The sequence below is a fragment of the Agelaius phoeniceus genome, chromosome 10 (genome assembly GCF_051311805.1).
Source record: "Agelaius phoeniceus isolate bAgePho1 chromosome 10, bAgePho1.hap1, whole genome shotgun sequence".
Taxonomy (NCBI): Eukaryota; Metazoa; Chordata; class Aves; order Passeriformes; family Icteridae; genus Agelaius; species Agelaius phoeniceus.
In genome coordinates, this window is record NC_135274.1 from 18,906,905 (window position 1) to 18,919,869 (window position 12,965).

A 12,965-nucleotide genomic window follows, 5' to 3' on the forward strand; every position below is an offset into this window, starting at 1 on the left:
AGAAAAGGCTCTGGAGGTGGCTCAGGGCAGGTCAGTGGTACAGGGAAACACATTCCCACCAGCTGAGTCAATCCAAGGGCACACACGGCTCAGTAAAGCCCTGCCCTGTGCCCACCAAGGGTCAGAGTTTATTCGAGTGCCACGGTTATGCTGCATAAAATTACCTCCTGCTAATGCAGCCCTAACACTTTCCAAAAATGCAGTCTAAACTTCCCAAAAGCATTGAGGTATCTGGTACCCGTTGTCCTTTCATGTACAAAAAGTGATTTACAACACCAGGCAGCTCCTCCATTGTCGGCTTCCCAAGTGTCAGAAATGGACAAAGTTGGATGGACACCCACAATCCAATTAAAAAACTGAAATTAATAGAAGTGAAACACCAACAGGGCTCTGGGAGAAGGAACAGCCCTGTGACAAGTTCCACTGGGGATGAGTGTGTTGCCAAATTCCCAAAGGATTTTTAGTTTCCCAAAGCCTCCCTTCATCCTATGGGATCAGCATCAGCCAGGGGTGTTTCTGCCCTAGGATGGCACTTTTGTCCCACACCTGCAGGTTCTCACATGGGAGCTCTGGCTATGGTGGAGCTGGAGGTTGCAGCTGGCTGCTCCTACATGAGCTCCTCTCCTGCAGCAGCAGCAGGCAGGGGGATGCCACCAGTCCCTGGGGCCTGAGGAGATGAGACCCAGCACAAGTTAAGGAGCACCTGGAGGGGGCTGGAGCTGCCTTGGTGCTTGGAGCACTGAGCAGGGAACAATATTCCAGGGTGGCACATAGTTATCTCTACAGGGCAGAGGACTCATTTGGAGAAGCCCTGATGATGGTCAGCAGACCAGCAAGTTCCTCATTTAAGGCTCAGTGTGGTCTGCAGGTCTCCTTCATAGAGGTGCTGGTAACTCTGGTGTGATGAGGGCCAGTGGCAGAGCAGCAGCTGAGCATCTGTCCCCTGAGCCCATGCTGCAGCTACAGCCATCCACTGACATTTTTAACATTTTTCTCTAAAGAAATATTTTTTTCCTCTAGGAATGCATCGAGCTTAGGTGTGCTCATATGGCTCCAGGAAACCCATGGGACCTCAGAGTGGGATTTACTGGCTATAATACTTTGTAAACATGTATGCATTTTAAAATCTGTGGCTCTATTTTGTTAATTGACTGGAAAAAGTGATGCATTAAAGCAAAACTAAGATCTAAGCAATGTCAGATGACCATGGATACTCACAGTGCCAGCAGGGCTTGAAGCTGGAGCTGGTGGAGGCTCAGCCCTCTGGCTGCTGAGCCAAAGGCTTTCCAGGTGGATTCATCCTCAAACTGCCCACTGCAGCAGCTAAACAACATGGGGGAACAAAAGCCTCTTCAGTGGGAAACATCCCACGAGGCTCCATCCCAGGTCCTTTGCTGTGTTCCTTTCAGAGCAGGGACTCAGGCAGTGTCAGATTTTGCCATGGCTGGGGCTTCCTAAAGTCACGAGGGCCTTGGCAGTGATGGGCTCCAGTTCCTTCTGTACCTACAAGTGCCCTGAATTTTTTCAGGAGCAGGAAAGGTCTGAGCAGGGACCCTCTCCCCTTTCATCCCAGGATCACAGGCAGCAGTGCTCACTTTCTGAGGAACAAGGGTCCTTTTTAAAAGTACTCCTTAGGTTTAACTCCCACGACATTTGTAAACTCTTTAAAGGCAGGAATTAACCTGGGTTTCTAGAAAGCATCTCTGACGCTTTTAAGCAGTGTTTCAGAGCCAAAAATGATCTTCAAAATCTTCTGACTTCTAGTTTTGAGAGAAACACTTTTTTTCTTTGAAATTCGTCTAATTAGAAGATCACAAAATTAATTAAAATGCAAAATGAAATGCAACACTTTGCATCAGGTCAAATTAAACGTTTTCACAAGTTTTAAAATGAAATCAGAGCTAGTTTTCACTTTGATTAAAGAAACCTCCCTCTCCCTCCCCAGGTCCTGGAAAACACAGACCCAAAGAAAATCCTCCTTTCCCAAGCCTGCCCATTCCAGCAGGCAGAGGGGCACAGCTCTCCCTGCCCTGAAATATCAGGGACCAGAGCTTCCACTTCACACTCACCCCTCAGCTCTCACCACAGGCACTTTGGCTGGATGATATTTTAAGTGCTCCTACTTGGTGGCAGCAGCTCGTTTAAAATTAGCAGCACCCCTAATTGGGAAGGGGGGAGCTGTGCCTGGCAGAAATGGCACTGCTGGCCCCTGGCACAGCGGGGGCAGCCCGGTGCCACCCTCAATAGCCATCACTGTCAGAGGTGAGCTCCTGGCCAGGCCTAAACTGTCCACCCATTTAAATATAGCAAATCCCAAAATGTCAGGAGCTCTGTAGATGGCTGCAGAGCAGTGGCAGGGGGGAGGCAGGGCTCAGTGCTGGGTGCTGGCTCAGAACCAGCCCCTGCCACGGGCTGGGTCGCTCCAATGTGCTGGTGTAACGCCTGAGCTTTAATTGCCTCTGCTGTGCCCTGTCCTGCTCCCGGAGGAGCTGCTGACACAGCCCACTGTAGCTCTTGGCACCAGAAAATACATTCTCCTCCGAGACCCAAAATATCAGCTCACTCTAAACATCAAGAGAGCTGCTTGTGATTAAGCATTTGGGGTTTTACAGCATCCTGAGGATGTAAAGTGCTATTTAAGTGATGGCTATTTTTACTGTGGTTATTTATTATGTGGGGCTGGTCAGTGCTGGGGTCCAGCCCCCTGTGCACAGAGGTGTTCCCAGCATAAAATGCTGGTGTAAGGTGGGCCAGCCTCAGGCAAGCACCACATCAGCAGGTGGCCACGGTCCTCCTGCTCCTTCAGCAGGCTCCCAAAGGCAGGAATCACAGGGGGAAGACCCTTTTGGCCCTAAGGAGAGTGGTTAAGCCCAGCCCCTTGGAGGCATTCATGTTGCTAAACCCATAGGGGAACCATGGCTGCTTCCCCAGAGCAAAGCACTGTAATGTGGCTGCAAGGGGTGTATCCCTTGGGTTTGGTTTGGCTTGATGAACTTGGAGGTCTTTTCCAGCCTGAATTCTATGAATCTATAGTTCTGTCCCTACAGAGCAGGGTGAGGCACAAGCCTCAAAAGTATTTCTTTTGAAAGAAATACTCCATTTTTCTCCCCTCACCCTGTGATCTGGCCAAGTGCAGCCAGTTCTGCTTGTCCCACTGTGATGACAGCAGGACCACAATCCCCCACTCAGGCTCACAGCAGCTGCAGAAGGTTTGGGTTTTACAGCTCCCTGCTGGCTCCCCTGCCCAGCTACCACACATGAGCTCCCTGGGCAGATGGATGTGCAGATCCCAGTGGGAGGGCAGCCAGAGGGGCTCTGTGTGGAGAGACTGAGGAGCCAGGGCATGCATGACTCTCCCTGCAGCCCCGGCACTTGTGAGTGCTCATTTGAGCCCTAACATTGCACAGTGTCAGCCCTGCATTGCTGCAGCCCTCGGGGTCATTAGGCCTGCAGGAGCTGAGGCTCCCCTCCAGCAGGCTCACTGCCACTCAAATCCCACGCAGCCATGGATACTCCAGCATCATCAGAGCCCTGCCCCTCACTGCAGCCACGCAACCTCCTCCCCAAATGGGAGGCTGTGCTGCAAAGGCCCAAGGATGAGCTAAGCCAAAGCAAACCCCCAGGCAGCTTCCAAGGGGTTAAGCACACCCGCTCTCCCCTCTGCCTTTCCAGCCTCCTCCTGCAAAAGGCAAACAAAGAGGCTCTCCTAAGAGCACCTTGGCCTGCCATAATGGCATTAGGGGAAGGGCGGAAAGAGATCCTAACTCTCAGCTCACATTTGAGCATACAAAAACAAACAACCAAAAAAAGGGAAAAGTTAAAGCCATCTGAAAGTGCCTCTCTCTCTCCCAGAAGAGTGATAAAGGCTTTTTGGCAGAGTGAGGTGGTGTTTATTTTGGTTTGTGTTGTGTTGCTGCTCTGACCCCCTCAGCTGTTAGCCGGCAAACTTGACAGCCTGATTGTTTTTACTGGACTGTGCCGGAGTTTTTTGCTCTGCGAAAGTGATCTGGGAGCAGTTTGCACTGATTGCACAGAGGGCTCTGACCAGGGCCTGCTGCCATGTCCTGTGCTGTGCCCCGTGTCCCAGCCGGGGCTGCAGCCCGGCCCGGCCCGCAGCTGGTTCAAATCAGCACTTTCTCCCCATTTCACTGCACAAGGCAGCGCTTGAAGATTTTCCTTTCTATTCTGCTGAAATGTGACTCTAATTAGATGATAACAAGGCTCTGACATTTTCTAATCGTAATCCTATCCGTGCAAGGGGACATTATTAAACCGATTAAAATTATTGATAAAGGGGAGGAGGGGTGCTCAGTCATGGAACTTGGTATTTGGCTGTGGCACAGGAGGGGTGCACAGGTCTGGGTGTGTCCCCTGGGATAAAGGCACCACTGTCCCCAGGGACATGCCACTCTCTAAACGCTTGCTTGAGTAACACAACACTGCCCACCAAGCTGGAGCTTCCTTTCATGACCAGGACTTGAAGGAAAGGTGGCTTTGGAAACAAAAGGTGGCTTTCATGTAGAGCTAAGGAAGCACAGCTTCACCAGACCTGAAGTTACCAAGGAGGTTCTGGACCCAGTGTTTTCCACACCCATATGTGCTCATGTGGAACACAGTGCAAATATCAGCATTGCACATGTGGCTTTTAGTCCCTCTTTCAGCAAGGTTTTTGCTCCATGGGATTGGCACGAGGGATGAGCAATTTTACTACCTTTGAACCCATCAAGACAATGCAACAAGCATCTTCTCTCTGACCCAGGGGACAGGCAGGTGATGTCCTACACCCCCTGTCCCATATCAGCCATGGCTCCTACACACAGTGCCATGTGAGGGGCATGCCAGTATCCTGAGGGAGCCTGCTGTGCCATAAAGGGATGTGGATCTCAGCTGCAGCCTACTGAGCAGTCCACAAGCACAGGGCCAGCCCCTCCAGCATCCCTCTTGGTGGTCCCTGACTCTGCATTGCTCCTACAGGATCCCATTGATTTGTCAATCACACATCCTTCTCTGCAGGGCTCCGCGCCCAGCTCTACATCATCCCTGTCTGGCATGGAGGCAGGCAGTTCCGAGCCAGTTTTCTGCTCTGGAAACCTCGGGGATCTCCCTCAGTGTTTCCCAGAATAGCCCCAAGGCTCCTCTAACTTCCCACAGCTGCTGCGTGGCAGCGAGCCGGCGGCTCCACCCGGAGCATCCCCCTCGGTGCTGGCAGGAACGTCGGTGGCACAGCCCCCAGAGCTCGGGGATTCCTCATCTCTGGGGAACTCCCTACACCTGCAGAGAACAAGGCTCGTTTTTAACACCAAAACAAACAACAGCAACCCAAAGGGGACAGGGACAGGCAGGCAGCTCAGCCTGTGCACTGACACTGCAGATGCTTCCAAGCTCCAACACCAGCCCTCTTCACCCCCGAGGGCAGGGGACACAGCACCACCCACCCCAATTAGCCCACACGTTCTCCAGGATAAAACAGAGCATGAATTTTTCCAGCAGCATCCATAGCCCTGCTCAGCATAGTCATCCCCAGCTGAGGGGGGGAAGTCCCCAGAGAGCAGGAGCCAGAGGCAGAGTGGGATGGGTCGGTAGAGCCAGGACATGCAAAGCTTGAAGCGTTCCAGAAGCCTCCCCCAGCATTGGTTTGCATGCAGGGTCAAACCCCCAATCCACAGAGGACCAAAGACCCCAGCACTTCTCAGAGAAAAGCCCTCTGGAGCCAGCAAACCGTTCGCAGAGAACAATTTATTAATCCAATTTACATCTTATTTCTCTTCACAAGCAGATCATAGTCTTCATGAAATTGCCCATTGCTAGAAATTATGCAGCAAATATTTTAGGATATGAATCTCCAGCAAACTGCCTGCTGCCAGTGCTGTTTCCCTGTGCAGGGCTGGAAATCTGAGCTGTGCTGACAGGACATGCAGCTCCCATAGCTCGGTGCATTCCCTCAACAGAGGCGTGGTGCTCTCCCAGCCAGGCACCAACAGGCAGCACTTCTTAGCTTATAAATAAGAAGCTACAACAGAATCAACCTTACAGTGCAAATATTCATGATTCTGAATTTGAAAATCACTTCCTATGAATAAGCCTGCATAGTTTGCATTAAAATATGCTGCTTCAGCACCATTCCTGACAGTGTACATGTTTGCTAGAACAGCCACATAGAGCAAACCTGAAAAGGTCAGGAAGGGAAAGGGAACAAATTTATTGAGGAATTGAAACATATGTTTGGTGCTAGTTTAAAAAAAAAAATCTGCTGCAAGTACATAGATGGTGTCTATGTCAGGGAAAGTGCACTATGCAGAGCTCGCTACACAGGGACAGAGGTCTCAACTAATTGAAAAACTGATTAATTTCTACACCTACGAACTTTGGTATTTGGAAGATTTTAATTTCTCTTCAAAACGCTGAAGATTCCTTTGAAAAAGATTTAGAATTCGTATTGGAAATCCACAAAGGAGTTTTTAAGACTCTACCTTCTTATTTTAATAAAATGTAGTTTAGATTTTTTTTCTTGGAAATATCTTCATTAAATAGAAGAAGAACTAAAGGGCATGGTAATATAATTCACAGATGATACTAAATTAGGATATATTGTACGGCAGTGCGGACTGAGAAATAATACAAAGAGCCCCAGAGAGATTGGAAACCTGGGTAGAAAATAAATGAGATTCAATTTGGAAAAATGCTGTCGATGCCTCTGGGGAAAATAATTTGAAACACGCGGAAACCTGGGAAGCAGGAATGGCTAACATGGAGTTTAAAACAATAACAGAGAGAAAATTGTCTGCAAAGCATTACAGACCCCCTCGGACGGCCGCTGGTGTCAGCAGAGAGGTTCCTGCTCCCTGCTGTGAGCTCTGGGCACGGTCACTGCTGATGGCAGAGGCTCCTGGGCACAGCCCCAGGCAGTGCTGAGGTGACAAAGCCACACGGAGGTGACCAGGGACAGGATCAGGGCAGGGGCATTCAGGAGTCTGGGGGAATGACCAGGGCTGGGAGCAGCCCCTGATGGGCTGGCATGGGGACACAGGAGGGTGAGGATGCTCCATGGGACCCTGATAAAGGTGTGGGGCAGTAGGGCAAGAGACACAAGCGAGATTTTGAACCACTGCCTCAGAGGATCTCCCAGCAGTAAAGAGCAAAGGCACAAAGAGGTTTTGAGAACACAAAATTCTGTAGACACGTGTGTTCCTGCATGCAGACCTCTCCTGGGAAGGAGATGGGATGGCACCCATGTGGTCCCTTCCTACCTCAAGTGTTTTCTTTCCTCTCTCTTTTTCCTTCAAACTGGTATGTATTTATCACTGGATTAAAGGAAGAAATGAGGAGCACAGAGCAAGTGTGACCATGGATCACATGGATCCATCGTGGGATGGATCATGACCTTGCTCAAATCCCCTTTTTCCCCCAGTCCCCCACAAACATGTGCTTCCCCATCTCCTGGGACAACAGTTTCAAGAAAATGAAGTGGGGAGGATGAGGGTGAGGCTCCTCAGCTGCTCTTGCCCCTGCTTCAAGGGCTGTGAGAAAAGGGTCTGGCCCTGCAATGTGTCCAAGGCACAGGGGCAGCTCCATCACACACCCAGGAACACCCTGGCTGTGTCCACAGCCCCAACCCTTCCATTCACACAGAATGGCACCAGGCCAGTCTACTGCAGGGTAACAATTATTTTTTTAAAATTATTATTTTCTTTTAAAGTGGTTGGGCACTATTTCTCCAGGGCATTCAGAGTTCTGCTCACATGTCTTCTGTATTTCAAGAAACCATCTAAGCCTATATATTCCAGATGATAAACTCCACCTAGCAATTTTCTCCTTTTCATTAAAATTATTTACACCAGAAGAACTTAAAACAAAAATCGATTTGAGGAGAAACAAGGAGGGACAGACCAAGGACTCTGCTTTTACACTGCTATTTTTTAGCTTCTGAAAGGCACACGCTTCACTTATGAACTTGAGCATCACATATATATTTTAAAAGGAAACAGTAGAAATGCTTGTTACTGTATCCATCACTTTTTCTTGACCTTACAAAAAATAGAGCTCATCAGGTAACAGCATTTCTGACATTTTGAAGTTGTTTTCTTTCGCCTTTGGGATAGAAATAAAACCTTTAAGCATTCTGTTGAATGAGCTTTCAGAAGTGTGGCTTTGGAGACATCTAACCAAAAATCAATGTTTTTGTTTAGATAAGGTTGAAAGTATCCAAAACTTCCAGTCAAGTCTAAAAAAAAGTCTTATTTCAATTCTAATTCTAAAATAAGTTATCATCTCCTAAGAGCGTTTCAGATTAAATGCAATTGTTCTTTTCCTCCAGATAAAAACTCTGGCATGGGAGTGGGGCTGAAGATGGTTTTGATGGTCCACCCCAGAGACATCCACATGCTCTTGGAGACTTCATCTGAAATCAGAGGGAAGTTGTTTACTTTTTTCCAGGACTATTGATTTTTAAAGACATCTCTGAAATAGTTTGTATCTGGATCTCATGAGAGGGGTACTTAGGAATGAAAGGTGTGGATGTACAACTGGATCTTGAATTCCTTGGGAAACAGCAGAGAGGAAGCTTGAAAAGGCATTTTCCTGCACACCAGGACTGCCAGAGCCCATCCTCTTTCCAGTCAACACTGAGCTTGAGCCAGCAAACATTTAAACCTTTTGAGGGCAAGAGAGAAATGAGGAGGCCTCAGGATCCCAGCCTTGACTGATCTCACATCATCAACAACCAGGTATTTCAGAAAGGCCAGCTTCAGGTGATGGATGTGGGAGTTTCAGCAGGTTACAAACTCAGAAAGGAGCATCCCTGCCTTCACAAGACAGGTAACCCCTGGTTGCCCTTTGGTTACTTAAGTGCATTGGGTCCCACATTAGAACACCATGTCAGCCTTTAGACTGAAAAAAGGATGGATTTATTTACCACATGTAAATATCTGCACATGTTGTCACACAAAGCTCATCTCCTCATGCCACCAGTTTCCAGTCCAGCTACCAAGTGTAGGTCAAGGTGATCTTCACCCAGCCCAGCTCAGATGGAACTGGGAGAACAGGGAATCAATCTTCCCATCCTTGCTCACCTGGCAAATCTGAACCCACAACAGAAGGGTGAGAGCTAGAAATTCTAGAATTTCAGAGGAAAAAAGCCACACAAAACATTTCAAAAAGCTGTAGGTACTAAACCAGTAAATGCAAGCCCTTGCTCTCTTGTAAATGGCTTCTGGAAATGCTTTCCATGGCTGCAGAGGCCCTGGACAATGAAAGGCATAGTCCTGTTGTGACCAGAATCTGTCATATTCATTATCTTGTACTCAATCACTGCAAAATGCAAAACATGGTTTGACAAGTTTAATTTCTGTATATAACCAGTTTTAAAAGTATATTGTTTATTTTAATTGCATACCATTCTTCATCCAAGTGCAGCCCAACAAAATTCAAGCTAAAAACCATCTCAAGGTTATGTTCACTTTTTAAAAAGTGAAAAAGCTGAGGTTTTGAATACAAAAATTGAACTATGTAATTGTTTAAATGAGCATTCCTTTACCATATCATCCTCCCTAGTAAGAAGTACTGCCATTTTTAATGCAAGCAGCTATATTTGGTTACAAATCATGTTTTAGCAATTATACTACACAGCAAGAACGAACAACTCTGTAGTCTTTAATAAAATACACATGAGAAACAGGATCTTCAATTTACATTTATTTTTATCTTGCTTGTTCATTAAAAGTCTTGTTCAAAAACTACTTTGTCTTGTCCTTTCATGAGAGCAAAGTAAGGATGTTCTGGAGCCCAGCGTGGGACTCGCCTGTCCTGATCGGCCTCTGTGGGTCTCAATTCACATGTGGCACCACCAGGGTTTGCAAGGGGAAAGGGGCACAAATATTGCAGGCTGGGAAGTGGCAGGACCCCCCTCCCTCGAGGGGCAGCACCCTGATCTCAGCTGCATCAGTTGCCTCAGGGAGTTTGGTCATTCTCAGCCTTGCAGGTTCCTGTGATTTCACACACCCAAGACCTGACACCTAAGAGGTGAGAGCTGCACCTCACAGAGACCTTGCCACCTTCCTGATGTGTCCCACGGACAAACCAAGTACTGCTGCTACTAAAACGAGCCTGCAAAAGCAAAATTCATCTCATTTTAAAGCCTACAAAAGGCTGCAATTAATTCCCATTGGCAACAGACAGGCTTCTTAAATCTACTGTGTTCCAGCCCTTAATTAAGACTTTGTGTAAGGAAAGGAGGAAGACAAGGAAGGGCATAAGAATGTAAAATAAAATAACAGGGCTACATGGAAAAGAGATGAACAAATCTCCCTTAAAACACCCAAGTGATGAGTAGCAGCTCATTATCCTCCAGAGCACCTTGCTCTCCTGCTGCCCCCATGGTTGGTCTGATGTCAGAAAGGATTCTCACATCAGCACTTTACTCCCACTCTAGGACAGCCAAGGCTTCAGCACCCCTGCTCCAGCAAGTACATTGACAATTTTTATTAAAGATAATAATCCAGGTCAGTAACTTGAGGAGAATGATGACTTTGGTGCACTTGGCACACAGAGCTGGCTACCAACAGCCAGGGCAGCACCTTCAGAGTGTTCCCAACAGGCTCGCTCACGTTTGCCAAGCCAAAGCCTTCCCTGGACCCAGAACTTCACCAGCTGGGATGAGGATGCTGCAGGTCACTCAACCCAAGAAATCCCATCAGCAAAATAGAATAAAAAGGACACGAGGGTGAAGACATGGCAGTGCAGTTCACTTTCCGTCCACCACGGGGATTAGCATAATTAATGAAGTATTTAGAAGCTTTTAGAATGGGAAGCAATGCCACCTAGTGAACAGGATGGCGTGTGACAGACGGGGACACCTCTGAAGGTTGGTCCCTCGGTGAGGTGTTGATGCAGCAACTCCCACTGCTGCCATGAGGTGAGCAGTGCTCTGGATAGGGGGCATCTGAGCAAGGACCATCCAGGAATCCCAGCATCTGCCCCTGACTCACCAGCTACACAAACACAAGTTCAAAGACATTTTACCAATGAATAATTTAAAGAAAAATACATTTTCAGTAGACCATGAATTTAAATTTTCCTTCAACAAGACCTTTTAAAGCTGGAAAATACACAGCTCAAAAATGACAGATGGCTTTAAAATTAGAGATCAGATTATATGGGAATTTATAAAGGTATTGCAGAGGAAAGTGAGCGCTGAATGTTACTAAATTTAGGATAAAGCCTGAGCAGACACCAGCAATTAAATAAAAATTCAAGAAAATGCATGGCCCAGAGGCTGTCACAGTGTTTGGCAGTGGTTGACAGCCACAGCACAGTCCCAGCTCACTAACAGAGGGCAACCAGTTCCCATTCCTGCACTGAACCATTTTCCATTAAAAGATGCAAATTGTGAGCAATTCAGACTCCACACAAGATATTTGATGCAGCCGTTTTTTTGAGTTTTGGGTAGGTTTTTTTTTCTCCCCCTAAAAGAATTCCTGGTTTTGTTTAGTTATTTGCAAGACCATGTCAAGTTATAAGCATACGACCACAAATCAGACAGAGGTTGCTACTGATGTGGTTTCCCCCCCGTCCCAGCATTTGCCATGGTAATACAGAGTTATAAAAATAACAGTCATGATCTATGGTAGGGCAGCAGTTTGATCAGACTAAAGACCTCTGGTATGCAAGGCTTCTCTACCAAAAAATGTTTCGACCAATTTGTAAAATTGATGGGACTCTGGAGTAATCGCACTGGAGCCAAACACTTACATGTTTGATACAGAGGGATTTTCAGTGGATTTGATGGTGGGTGGAAGGTGGTGGTGGGGGGGTTGGTTTAACACACACATTCTTTCTGCAACTGCAGTGCAGACGTTGCTGAGGAACGTGTGAGAAGACAATCACCGACGTGGCAGCGACACGCAACAGGAGACACCATGGCTTGGTCAACCATGAGCTGGGAGCTGGAGCTCAGCAGCACATGCTGTTCTGGTGGTCCTTGCGTGACATCTGGTGGCCAAAGAGTACCCTGGGAAGATCCATCTGACTCAGGCTGCACCCAGGGAACCCCACAGCCCCAGGAAAGGCCATGAGCTACAGCCCTTCTAAGAACTGCACCAGAACTTAAATGCTCTGTTTCTGATGTTCGTTCAGGTAAAATGATCAGAGAGTGAATTTGGGAGCTGGACCTTTATGCTCCCTGTTTTCTAAAGAGCACTGATCCCCTCAAAATACTTCCCAGTCCCTTCTAAAGACTAGGACATCCCATCTGGGGACAACCAATTGCTTACAAGAATCTTAAGTGGTCATTAATACAAGGCATTACATTTCATGACTTGAGAATATTTTAGCTATATTCATGTTCTAAAGGGAAAAAACCATTGACCTGAAGATCCATTCACCAGAGAACAAAACCCAAAACTCTGCCAAAAATTTGGCCCTGAAGACTTTTTTCTGCCCATTAATAGTGAAACAGAAGCATTTCAGTATGCAAAACTGAGAGCAGATCTCCTGAGCCAAGTTTCCTGAATGAAAAGGGAACATACTAATTGAAAAATTACCCTAAAACTCTCTGTACTTCAGACTTCTTTAAAACAAAACAAAAACCAGCAACCCCCCAAACCTGAAACCCTGAAGAAGCCAGACCTGAAAGGTGAGCTGGAATTGATTGGATTTGTGAGCATCCTCCCTTGGAGCAGCCCTGGATTTGCCTGGAGCAGCAATGCCTGCCAGCTCTTCAATGGGCTGGAGCTGCCAAGAGATGCTGAGGAGGAGCTGTCAAGCCCCAACTGCCCTCAAGAAACGTGATGTTCAGCTGAACACTGCAGAGGGAATTTCTTCCTTTGCTGCAGTTGCTGCCTGCATTAAGTTGATGGAAAATGCACAGGCTTGAAGCAAGACAGAGTGTCCATTTGTGCAGAGCAATGATCCCTGCAGAAGGCATCTCTTCCCTGCATTTCTCCCCCACTCATCTCCAAAGGTTTCCATAA